A 12,107-nucleotide genomic window follows, 5' to 3' on the forward strand; every position below is an offset into this window, starting at 1 on the left:
TGATATTGAATGGTTTGCCTTGGAAACGAACAGAGATCATTCTGTCGTTTTTGCGACTTCATCCAAGTACGCATTTCGGACTCGTTTGTTGACCATGATGGCTACTCCATTTCTTCTAAGGGATTCCTGCCCGTAGTAGTAGATATAATGGTCATCTGAGTTAAATTCATCCGTTCCAGTCCATTTTAGTTCGCAGATTCCTAGAATGTCGATGTTCACTCTTGCCATCTCTTGTTTGGCCACTTCCAATTTGCCTTGATTCATGGACCTGACACTCCAGGTTCCTATGCAATATTGCTCTTTACAGCATCAGACTTTGCTTCTATCACCAGTCACATCCACAACTGGGTATTGCTTTTGTCTTGAGTCCATCCCTTCGTTCTTTCTGGAGTTATTTCTCCACTGATCTCCTGTAGCATATTGAGTACCTACTGACCTGGGGAGTTCCTCTTTCAGTATCCTATCATTTTGCCTTTTAATACTGTTCATGGGGTTCTCAAGGCAAGAATACTGAAGTGGTTTGCCATTCCCTTCTCCAGTGGACCACATTGTGTCAGTAGGTAATTCCTACGTAAATAGATGTAAACATTAAGGTACCTTGTTTATAGTCATTAATAGGTGTTATTTAAAGAAATATATACAATCATCTTTATTCCTTCTAAGTTAAATGTCAAAAATTACATAAAAATTAACATCTTTTTTCTATTTTGATCTAACACTGGATAGCTGTTATGTGCTTGTAAAATTGTTAAAAATTTAAAAATTTGCTTAGTACGTACTGCCCAGTCATTAAACTCATTGTCAACACTGAGAATGGTAGTTTCCATCATAATTGCTTTGGTATTGTTAGAATAAAGCACCACAGGGAGAGTCAATTTATACCAGAAGCATGGCTTTCTTTTGTAGGCTGGTAGAAAAGCAATTGCAAAATGAGGGGTGAAACTAAAACCCATGTGATGATGTTTCTAAGGGACTCAGCTCAGAAAGATCAGTTTAGAGAACAAGGATGTATGAAGTTATAGGCTCTAGTTCTGAGAGCTCTGGATTCTGTTATGGAATCTGCTCCCTGGGTTTAATTTGGGCAATTTCAGCTACTGCTATTACTGTAGACTTAAAATAGTCATCGTCTTTCCTTGACTATTCACACTGCCAGGCTGAAATGTATGTTCTCGGAGTTTTAAATGCTGCCCAGCAGCCACTGTCCCATCAAATGATGTGACAAATAATGTTCATTTTACAGAAAAACAAAATCTGACCCTTGTAAAGATTGGAACAACTACAATCAAAAACTCTGCATGCAGCCATGACACAGTCGACAGTGATGAATATATGGATTGATTATGTTCCCTTAACAATAATCTTCTGTCCTCTAGTTGAGGCTGAAGAAGGCAAAATTGGAGGGCTAAAAATGGAAACCAACAAATTTACTGCTCCTTTGTTAAATAACACTGGAATCCTGTGAGCTTTTCATCTCAACATAAAGCACTGTTGAGAATGAGTAGAAATAAGCTGGCGATTTACTCTGGGAAATATTTGCCCCTGGAAAAGAACACAGTGAGTGAAATAGTACAGCTGATCTGTCGACATGGACTCTCTGCTTGTTTACATTTGCATCAAAAACCTTGCCTTTCTCTGCCCACTTTTCTAAAGTGATTTTAACATTCTCCCCAATGCAGTCCTTCCCCTTTTAAAAATCACTCCATCTGGGCCCTAAAACTCCATGAATATTCTCCCTTGAATTCCTCTTATGAGACAGGACTAAGATTCTGCCAACACAATGTTACAATGCTCCCGCCTACTCTGCATTAAACCTAAAAGACATTTAATTAAGAGTTTTCCAAAGAAAAAATAAGTTTTTAAATCAACAGTTTGTGAAGTGCAATTTACTTTGATATTATTCAACTATTCATATGGTGTGCTTTTATTTCCCAGAGTGTGAATGTTCTTAGCAGGGCTTATATCTCACTTGGTTGTTACAGGACACATACCACTTGATCTTAAGCATCCAGTATTTTGAGCAATACTTATTTAGTTAATAAATGCATAGACAAATAGCATTAAGGCTTTTTCATAAACATTATTAAATTTTCACTGTGTAAATGTCCAAATGGTAAACACACAGAAATACATGTATGTGTACACAGTTTTTAATAGACATACATTTTAAGTATTAATTAGTATACACAACATAATACCTAGCACTGAAATATATTTTTACATTGCTTGTGAATACACTCACACATGTAACTTTGAGACAACACATACCTAATTTGTAAGACAGTATATAATTTTCCAATTTCTACTTTTGTTTTCTACAAAAAAAAAGCATTCATTCAAATAAACATCTGAAAAAGTCTAGGCATCCTCAATCTCACAAGATATCATTCTAACACCAAACTTGCATACAAGTAAACGTATCATGTATGGAAATGAGATAACAGAGTCATAATTAGTGCTTTCCTTCAAAGCTTGATTACGTGTTGTTATCCATTTATAGTGAAAATGCTACCAATATATAACTTGTCTGATGCCTCAAAATAAAACCTGAGGTAGTACACATTCATAATTATCTTTCAAATACTAACATGTTTTCTTTTTACTATTCACCCTAGACTCAGTGCTACAAACCATCAATTCCTTTACAACTTCTCCTGGTGCTCTGTGCTATGAGACCAGTCTAACAAGCCAATGACTCACGTGTAAATGCCCAGGTTTACGTTGGAATATTTTTTATTGTTCTGCACCTGTGAGTTTTAAGCCAGTTAACTTTTTGCCCTGAAGAAATAAAATATTCAATTTAATGTATTTGTGGGGAAAACATCAGTTGAAGCCACAAGAAATTCCTCTGAGAGTTCTAAGTATTCCTGTAGCATATTTCTTAGTCCCTGAGCTATGAACATGTATTAAGGTATAGCAGCTTGGTGGAGGCAAGATGTAACCCTTATTCACATCTGTCAGCTAATGGAAGACTGAAATGCTACAGCTGCCAGGGTAAATATTAATCACTCAAAACAGGAAAATTGTATTAATCTCTTGTGCGTGATATGCTTATCTATGAGTGCTAGTTATGCACCGCATGCTACACTTTTGCTAAAATAATCCTGCCCTTGATAAACCGTAGGGAAGTTTGGTGATTGGAAACAAATCATACCTTTATGTGAGTTAAAGCATCAACATACATTAGAGATAAAGGAAGGCCAGGTTTAATATGAAACGCAGAGAATCAAACATAATTAGAAATCTACTATGCCTGTCCTTAAGCAGCATAGTAGCCAGGCCACTCAGTCGTGTCCAACTCTTTGCAACTCCATGGACTGAAGCTACCAAGCTCCTCCATCCATGGGATTCTCCATGTAAGAATACTGGAGTGGGTTGCCATTCCCTTCTCCAGGGATCTTCCCAACCTCAGGATCCAACCCGGGTCTCCAGCACTGCAGGCAGATTCTTTACCTTCTGAGCCACCAGGCAAGCCCAAGTGGCCTAGCAGAAAAGAACAAATAGAAAGCCTAGTTGTCCTTTATTTTTCACCACAAACAGTATGAAATCAATTTTTGGAGATGGCGGTGAAATTCATGTTTAAAACAGCATATAATTGGGGTTCAGTTGAGTCGCTCAGTCATGTCCGACTCTTTGCGACCCCATGAACTGCAGCACGCCGGGCCTCCCTTACTTAATTTTAACTTCAGTTTGAAATCCTGCTTTGGAATATGTTTAGGCAATCCTTCCAAAGAAAAGTAAACAAGATCTGGTATCTTATACACAGCACTGGCACTGCTGCTCGCTCTGACGTGTTTGGCAGCTGTTCCTCAAAGCACAACAGAGGGACGTGGTCTAACAGAGTAGCCCTCTGTGGACCCTCTAAGTCACTGGCACCTAGGTCCTGGATCAGCTTTTACTGGCCCTACAGACCTAAACACAACCAGCCCTTAAAGGGCCAGTAAATTCCAGGAGAGCAACGTCAGAAGTGCTTTCGAATGTAATGTGGGCTGTAGCATTGGGAACCAGCATCTTACTATTCCTTCTGTTGGATTCAAAGTACCAGGAATTAATTTTTTTTTTCTCCCTCCTGAACCCTAAAACACATACAGAAGGGGCTCAGTCCTAATGAATAGCAAGGAATGAGCACGTGATTGCCAACTCATTTTCCTACAACCTAAGAAATAAATTACAAAGAAGAAAGCAATGAGTCCCCCTCCTAGATTCCATACACACGGGTTAATATACGATATTTGTTTTTCTGACTTACTTCCCTCTGTAAAACTGGCTCTAAGTTCATCAATGGTTTGCAGGGCAGGAATAGAGACTCAGAGATAGAAAACAGACTTATGGACACAGGAGGGGAAGGGGAGAGGGGGATGAATTGGGAGAATAGCACTGAAACATATACACTGCCATATGTCAAACATATGTAAAACAGCTAACGGGAAGCTGCTGTGTGACACAGGGAGCTCAGCCTAGCACTCTGTGATAACCTAGGGGTGGGGTGGGAAATGGGAGGAAGGTTCAAGAGGAGGGGACGTGTGTATACCCATGGCTGATTCATATTGATGTATGGCAGAAACCACCACAACATTAGAAAGCAGCTCTCCTCCAGTTAAAAATAAACAATTTTTTTTTAAAGAAAAAAAAGCAATGATGACACACAGTGTAACGAGCCATATGTTGAAAGCAAATTTTAATGAACAGCCGAGGCAGGGCAGTAAGGAAGGGTTAGGATGGGCAGAAATACTTGTATGCTGCTGCTGCTGCTAAATCACGTCAGTCGTGTCTGACTCTGTGCGACCCCATAGACAGCAGCCCATCAGGCTCTCCCGTCCCTGGGATTCTCCAGGCAAGAACACTGGAGTGGGTTGCCATTTCCTCCTCCAATGCATGAAAGTGAAAAGTGAAAGTGAAGTCACTCAGCCGTGTCCGACTCTTAGCGACCCCGTGGACTACAGCCTACCAGGCTCCTCCGTCCATGGGATTTTCCAGGCAAGAGTACTGGAGTGGGGTGCCATTGCCTTCTCCGAAATACTTGTATAGTGGAAGCAAATAGAGGTTGTTACTGACTGAGCATTTTGCTTGAAAATGCCAGAAAATGGGGGTGAAATTTGGGACTGAAGACAAGATAGACAGAAAGTCCTATAGATGGATTTTTAACTTCCAACATCATACTTCCATATAAAAAAGACCAAGAGAATGCAGATTTGCAATTCCAAGTTTAAAAGTTAATGAAGGATCCCTCTTTGGAGAATTTGAAGCCTATTAAAGAAAAAAGATGAAATCCTTTGAGATCTTCCCGCATCATACCTGTGTTTTTAATCTGATTAAATTACCCTAAATCACAATAGGAGATTCAAGACCTCCATGACTACATGCTCCTAATTCCCAATGAGGTCTTCTGTCTTAAAAGAAATAAGGACCACAGACCTCATTGGAAATGACAAATATAAACAAAAATGACCTTTGAAAAGCAAGTAGAAATTCTTAAATACGAAATATCTCCAGTTAGATTCCTCAGAGGCATGTACCATTACATCACATCCAGGGGGAAAAAAATAGATCCCTGCTTCCAAAATGTAAGTAGAAGCTAATTTACTGTTTAGGGAATAAAATATTGAATACTGAAATTTAAAAGTCAATGAAAGGGGCTTCCCTGGTGCCTCAATGGTTAAGAATCCACCTGCCAATGCAGGAGACATGGGTTCAATCCCTGGTCCGGGAAGATCCCATGTGCTGCAGAGAAATAAAGCCCAGGTACTACAACTACTGAACCTGTGTTCAGGAACCCAGGAACTGCAGCTACTGAAGTCCATGTGCCCTAGCGTCCATGCTCCTAACAAAGAGTAGCCCCTGCTCGCCACAACTAGAGAAAAGCCCACGTAGCTATGAAGACCCAGTGCAGCCGAAAATAAATAAATAAATTTTAAAAATTCAGTGAAAGGTTTGAAAGATTGCATTGAGAATACTTCCCAGAGAGTTGAATAAAGGTCAGAGATGGACATATGGAAGACAAAATACACGAACCAACTAGGAAGTGCAGCATCTAATCAATAAAAGTTCCAAGGGGAAAAAAGAAAGGAAGATGGAAAAGATAAGTATTTTTTTTTTAAAGCCATGCAACAAAAATTCCCCAGAGCTTAAGTAGAAACTGTCCAGATTAAGTCACATCAAATGTGACTAATGAAAAAAATAAGGCCAATGCAGAAGAGTGACCCAGATGGTCTTAATGTTTCCCTACTACTAAATCGCTTCAGTCGTGTCCAACTCTGTGCGACCCCACAGACGGCAGCCCACCAGGCTCCACCATCCCTGGGATTCTCAAGGCAAGAACACTGGAGTGGGTTGCCATTTCCTTCTCCAATGCATGAAAGTGAAAAGTGAAAGTGAAGTTGCTCAGTCGTGTCCAACTCTTCGCAACCCCATGGACTGCAGCTTACCAGGCTCCTCCATCCATGGGATTTTCCAGGCAAGAGTACTGGAGTAGACTGCCATTGCCTTCTCCGAATGTTCCCCTCAGTCTGACTAAATCTGGACAAGTTTCTTCCTGACTATAGCTCTGTGATTTCCCTCTTCTTAGACCACCAACTGGAGAAAACTTCTAATTGTAAATCTGTCTTTGCTCCTTTGAGATATAAACCTCCCAGCCTCTTGATAACATTTTACAACCAAGGAATACTCTTTTCTATTTTTCCACTGGTTCACCCCAGCACTTAAGGACTCTTCCAATTCTCATTTCATCAGAGTTAAGTTCTATCTCTCCACTTGCTCTCAACTTAATAAAGTTCTCTTTGCCTGTTTAACTCATCTGGTGCAATGTTTCTTTGACAAGCTCATCATCAACAATTTTCAGGACATCCAGATAAAGAGAGGATTTAAAATTATTCGGGAGAAAAATTTAGAAATGATCAATATTCCAAATTTCTAGGCAGAGTTACCACCTACTGCAAGACAAAGGAGAAGTTTTTTCAAGTTATCAGAGAAACTTTAACTTAGAATTCCATCTTTAGCTAAACCAAAATTCAAGAATATGAATAGTTTTACAGACACAAAGACGTTTTCTCCTTTAAACCCTTAGTTAAGTGAATAGGGTTAAAATAAAAGTATTGGTATTGAGGTTAGTGGGCTGCGCCTTTTATCAAAAGGCCTTATAAACCAGAAACTTGAAAACAGAACTAAATCCCTATGTTTTTAAGATAGCTAACTTATATACCAGCCAAGGCCCAGAACTCTTTGATCTCTTGTTTCATCTTTTTCTCAGTGTGGTATTTGGGCACAAGATCACTGCTGAAGAGCCAGTCATTACTTGCTTATTCCAGATAATTGGATGAAGAACAGCACAACTTCTCTTTTTAGAAGCTATCCCAAACAATTTGTACACAGCCTCTGTTTGTAAATTTTAGCCTCACCGGCTAAAATTCAATTTGTACACAGCCTCTGTTTGTAAATTTTAACCTAAAACAATTTGTAAATTTTAGCTAAAAACAATTTGTACACAGCCTCTGTTTGTAAATTTTAGCCTCATCAGCTAAAATTCAATCCCATGGCCAGCAGGACATAATTGGGGCTAGACATTTAGGATCATGCTAAATGTAGGGCACTGATATTAAAGAATAATAGTAAAATAATTGATACTGATAATTATGTAGTTACTATCCATTTTAAGATGGCATTCAAAAAAGGTTGGAAGGATTTAGAGACTGAGAAGACTAATAAAGTATGAAAAAGGAACATAGTATAATAAAAAAGTGAATTATTAATTGCAGAACATTTTAGTACCTTTTTCTTAAAACCAGACACCTAATATTGATAGCAAAATAGCAAGTATACTAGAGATATAACACAAATACTAAGCATATTTTAAGTGATATGTAAGTATACAGATAAAGCAATTCCTGCAACCCAAAGTAGAAAAATGTAAATTATAATCATTTGAAGCACATATGAAACAGAAAAACTGACGACTGTATTGACCACCAAGAAAGTTTCATTAGATCCTTGAAGAGGAATATCATACCATTTAAATCAAAAGGGATTTCCACTTAAACTCCCTCCCCCAAAAGTTTGCCTAAGACCACGTTTTCTTCCTTAATGAAAATAAATTTGAATTTATTGGTAAAAATGAGCCCATGTCTAACATCTTTGCATGATAAAGAAAAAAACTCAGTCTACCTAGAAACAACGGGAAATTTTGACTTGATAAATAGTTTCTACAAAAATCCAACAGCTAACATCATAATTGATAAGAAAAACAAGGTTTTCTCACTAAGGTCAGGTACAAAATGATGCCCCCTACATCACTTCTTTTCAATATCGTACTGGAAATTCTAGCTTGTGCAGTATGACCAGTGGAAAAGGTATATACAGTGGGAAGGAAGAAATAAAACTGCTTCTGTTCACAGATAACATTATTGTCTATAAAGAAATCCTCAACGACAACAAAACTCATGGTTATAGCAATGTTGAAAGATAAAAAGTTATTATGCACAAGTCAATCACTTTCCTACGTACCAGCAATGAACCAGTGGGATTTGAATTTAAAACACACATATTTATGCTAGCATATCAAAAAAATAAAAAACTTAGGTATAATCTGACAAATATGTGAAAGGGCTATACAAGGAAAACTATAAAATGCTGATTAAGGAAATCAAAAAAGAAGTGAATATATGGAGAGATATTCCATGTCTGTGGTTGTTGTTCAGCTGCCCACTCACGTCTGACTCTTTGCCACCCCGGGGACTGCAGCATGCCAGAAAGACTCAGAGTTGTCAATGTTTGGAAAAAGTTGTCACTTTGTCCAAACTTGTTCTGTAGATTCAATGTAATCCCAATCAAAACTCCAGGAAAGCATTTTCTGCACATCAACCCACTGACTCTAACGTTAAACGTGGCGACGCAAAAGATCCAGAATAGCCTTTGTTCCAGATGGCCCTTATTCCTGAAACTTCTTCTGCATTCCCTTAGCCCTACATTCTCTTATTAATTCAAGCTTGCCCTAAAATACCTCCACTCAAGGATGCTGACAATGGCCACACTAGTTAATATTCAAAGCTTTCCACAAACTTCCAGCCTGCCTGATGTGCTCTACTATCTTTTTCTTATAACACTCATTAATCCTAATGTATTATATTATTTACCAGTAGTGTATTACAGGTTTATTTATCGAATGAACATAAACAACAGAAAACAACAGGGACTGTAAATAAATTATAGCTCCTCCATATGATTGGAAATTAGATCTTCATTAGAAAGCATCAGATAGGTCTAATTATAGTGTGTGAAACATCACCAAGACATATTGGCACCCAATAAATATGTACATTTAAAATGCAAAATGCACAGCTCTGTGTATATAGCATACTATGATTCTATTTCATTGGAAAAGACCCTGATGCTGGGAACGATCAAAAGCAAAAGAAGAGGGTAGCAGAAGGTGAAATGTTTGGATGACATCACCCAGTCGATGGACCCGCATCTGAGCAAACTCCAGGAGATGGTGAAGGACAGGGAAGCCCAGTGTGCTGCAGTCCATGGGGTCGCAGACATGAGACTGAACAACAAGCAAACAAATCATACACATAATCTATATCTGTAAAGAAACAGGTACTTTACAACACCAGCATCTTCAAGGTGAGCAGACTACCTGCCTGGGGGACAAGTAATTACTATGGACACTAATTATTAATATTTAAAGTAGATAACTAATGAGAACCTAACTGTGTAGCACAGGGATCTCTACTCAATGCTCTGTGGTGATGTAAATGGGAAAGAAGTCCAAAAAAAGGAGACATATGTATACACATAGCTGATTAGAAGCTAAAAAACGTCTTCCAAAATTTTGTTCCATGAGAACAGAACAGCTATCAAACAAACAGATCAAACTACTAAAATCTACAACAGGTTCAGACATCTCTTGCTTTCATACATACTGTATAGCACATAGAAAGGAAGGAAGTGACAGTCACTCAGTCATGCCCGACTCTTTGTGACCACATGGTCTATACAGCCCATGGAATTCTCCAGGCCAGAATACTGGAGTGGGTAGCCATTCCATTCTCCAGGGGATCTTCCCAACCCAGAGATCGAACCCACATTACAGGCGGATTCTTTACCAGCTGAACCACAAGGGAAATGTATAGCACATAACTCCGCTCAGTGTGATGTGGCAGCCTGGATGGGAGAGGGGGGCCTCTGGGGCAGCCTGGTACATGTGTATGTACGGCTGTATACGTATGGCTGAATCCCTTCACTGTTCTCCTGAAACTATCACAACATGGCTAATCAGCTATATCCCATACAAAATAAAAAGTTTCAAAAAAAAAAAAAGTCTCTTGCCTTTAAATTTTTCTGTTAGCTGGATAAATGAGAAAGTTAAAAAAGAAATTACCTGATTATGCTCTACTTACTGAAAAAGTACAACTTTTAATATTTGTGCAAAAATGTCTATCGTGATTGTCTTCAGGGCACCCTCTACGTTCCCTTGAACTCACACCCATCCCTCTCAGGGATGTGCCATGAATGAAGATATTTTCCTTCTGAAGATAAACCAAAGCCTCTCTATTACCACTTTACCCAGTTCAGAGAAAGAAATACGTGTGCACACCTGTGCACACATACACATACTCTCAATCTTACTCAAGACTCTCTGGTTATACTGCTCATTTTTCATGACACATTTCTAGCCAGATGTACCTCTAGGCTTGGGCACGCCTTTTTCTCTTCCTCAAGCTGGCATTTACCCACCTTCCAAAACGCTCTTGTGAAGTCAGTATCCTCATGCAAAGTCAGCTTCCACACTCTTTGCCATTAAGTGACAGCTAGAAAATGTATCACAGAAGACACACAGCATCGAACAGGCAGGAGGAGCAGACGAGCAAGGAAGCTGTGAGCTTGCATTCAGGTCAAACAGGGTATTTGCTCTGAATGTATTAAGGCCAAGTTTATTGTGTCAATGTCAAATGCATTGTAAACATCAAGCTTTTGCTTCTCTCTCACAATGAATAAATCACTCGTGCGACCCAGCCACTCAGGCCTCATCAGGCAGTATTAATTTCAGTACAGCTGTGCCAACAGGCCTAATCACAACCGTCCTGTTACTTCTTAAATGCAGAAGAGACCCTGTGAGGACGGCCACTAGGCACACGCTCCCTGGAGAATCTCCCTAAATTCCAGAACACCCCCCTTACGCATGTGTTTTTGTTCAGGCTCTGTGCGCTGCTTTCCAAGAGGGCAGATGGACAAAATACGTCCTCACTCTCCAGTGTGAACACGAGATGGAAGGGCATCAGGAAACCGGGGTTCTTGAACTAGGACCCTAACTCCAAATACTCACACATCTTGAGCAAGCCTTCAAGAAACCTTGGTCTCTGTATAGGAAAGGAATTTAGTCACCTTCTAAGACTCTTGCGGTTCTGAAAGCCCGTGGATGTCTACATACATGGGTGTATGAAGATGACTGCGCTGGTCCTTTGAGGAGGAAATTCACTTACGAGGCTGATATAAGTACCACGTACTAGGTGGCTTTAAAACAACAGGAATTAGTTCAGTTCTGGCAGCCAGAATTTCAAATTAAAGATGTTGGCAGGGTGATGGTCTCTGAAGACTAACAAAGAATCTGTTCCAGGGCTGTCTCCCGGCTACTGGGCTTGCCAGGCACACTTCGGTTCCCTGGCCGGAAGAGGCATCCCTCCAAACCTCTGCCTCCATCACCACGTGGTGCTTGCCCTACACCTGCCTCTGTCTCTCTGCTCATCTCACAGTCAGCAGTACGAGTGGATTAAGGGCCCACCCTGCTCCAGTGTGACCTAATCTTAACTTACATCTTTATCACAACCAAGGTCAGGTCACACTCACAAGTACTGGGGATGAGGGCTTACACATATCTGATGGGTACACTGTGCAGCCAGTCACATGATGCTGTGCAATTCTATACCGCACTTTTTCATTTTTTTAATGTTTTTAAATTTTTATTGGACTATATTTGCATTACAATGTGTTTTTTTTTAGTTTCTACTGTACAGCAGAGTTAATCAGCTATGAGTATACATATATCTCCTTTTTTTGGACTTCCTTCCCATTTACGTCACCACAGAGCATTGAGTAGAGTCCCCTGTGTTATACAG

General features: G+C 39.6%; 1 protein-coding gene across 36 annotated transcripts in view; it reads right to left on the reverse strand.

Annotated features, from left to right (window-relative positions):
* The window catches only part of LOC147345871 (uncharacterized), a 314,184-nt gene that overhangs the window by 233,887 nt on the left and 68,190 nt on the right, over positions 1-12,107 (reverse strand). The gene's annotated exons all lie outside the window — the stretch shown is intronic.

Source organism: Bos grunniens, chromosome 24 (genome assembly GCF_055505025.1).
Source record: "Bos grunniens cultivar Pamir isolate PY7600 chromosome 24, Bosgru_T2T1.0, whole genome shotgun sequence".
Classification (NCBI taxonomy): domain Eukaryota; kingdom Metazoa; phylum Chordata; class Mammalia; order Artiodactyla; family Bovidae; genus Bos; species Bos grunniens.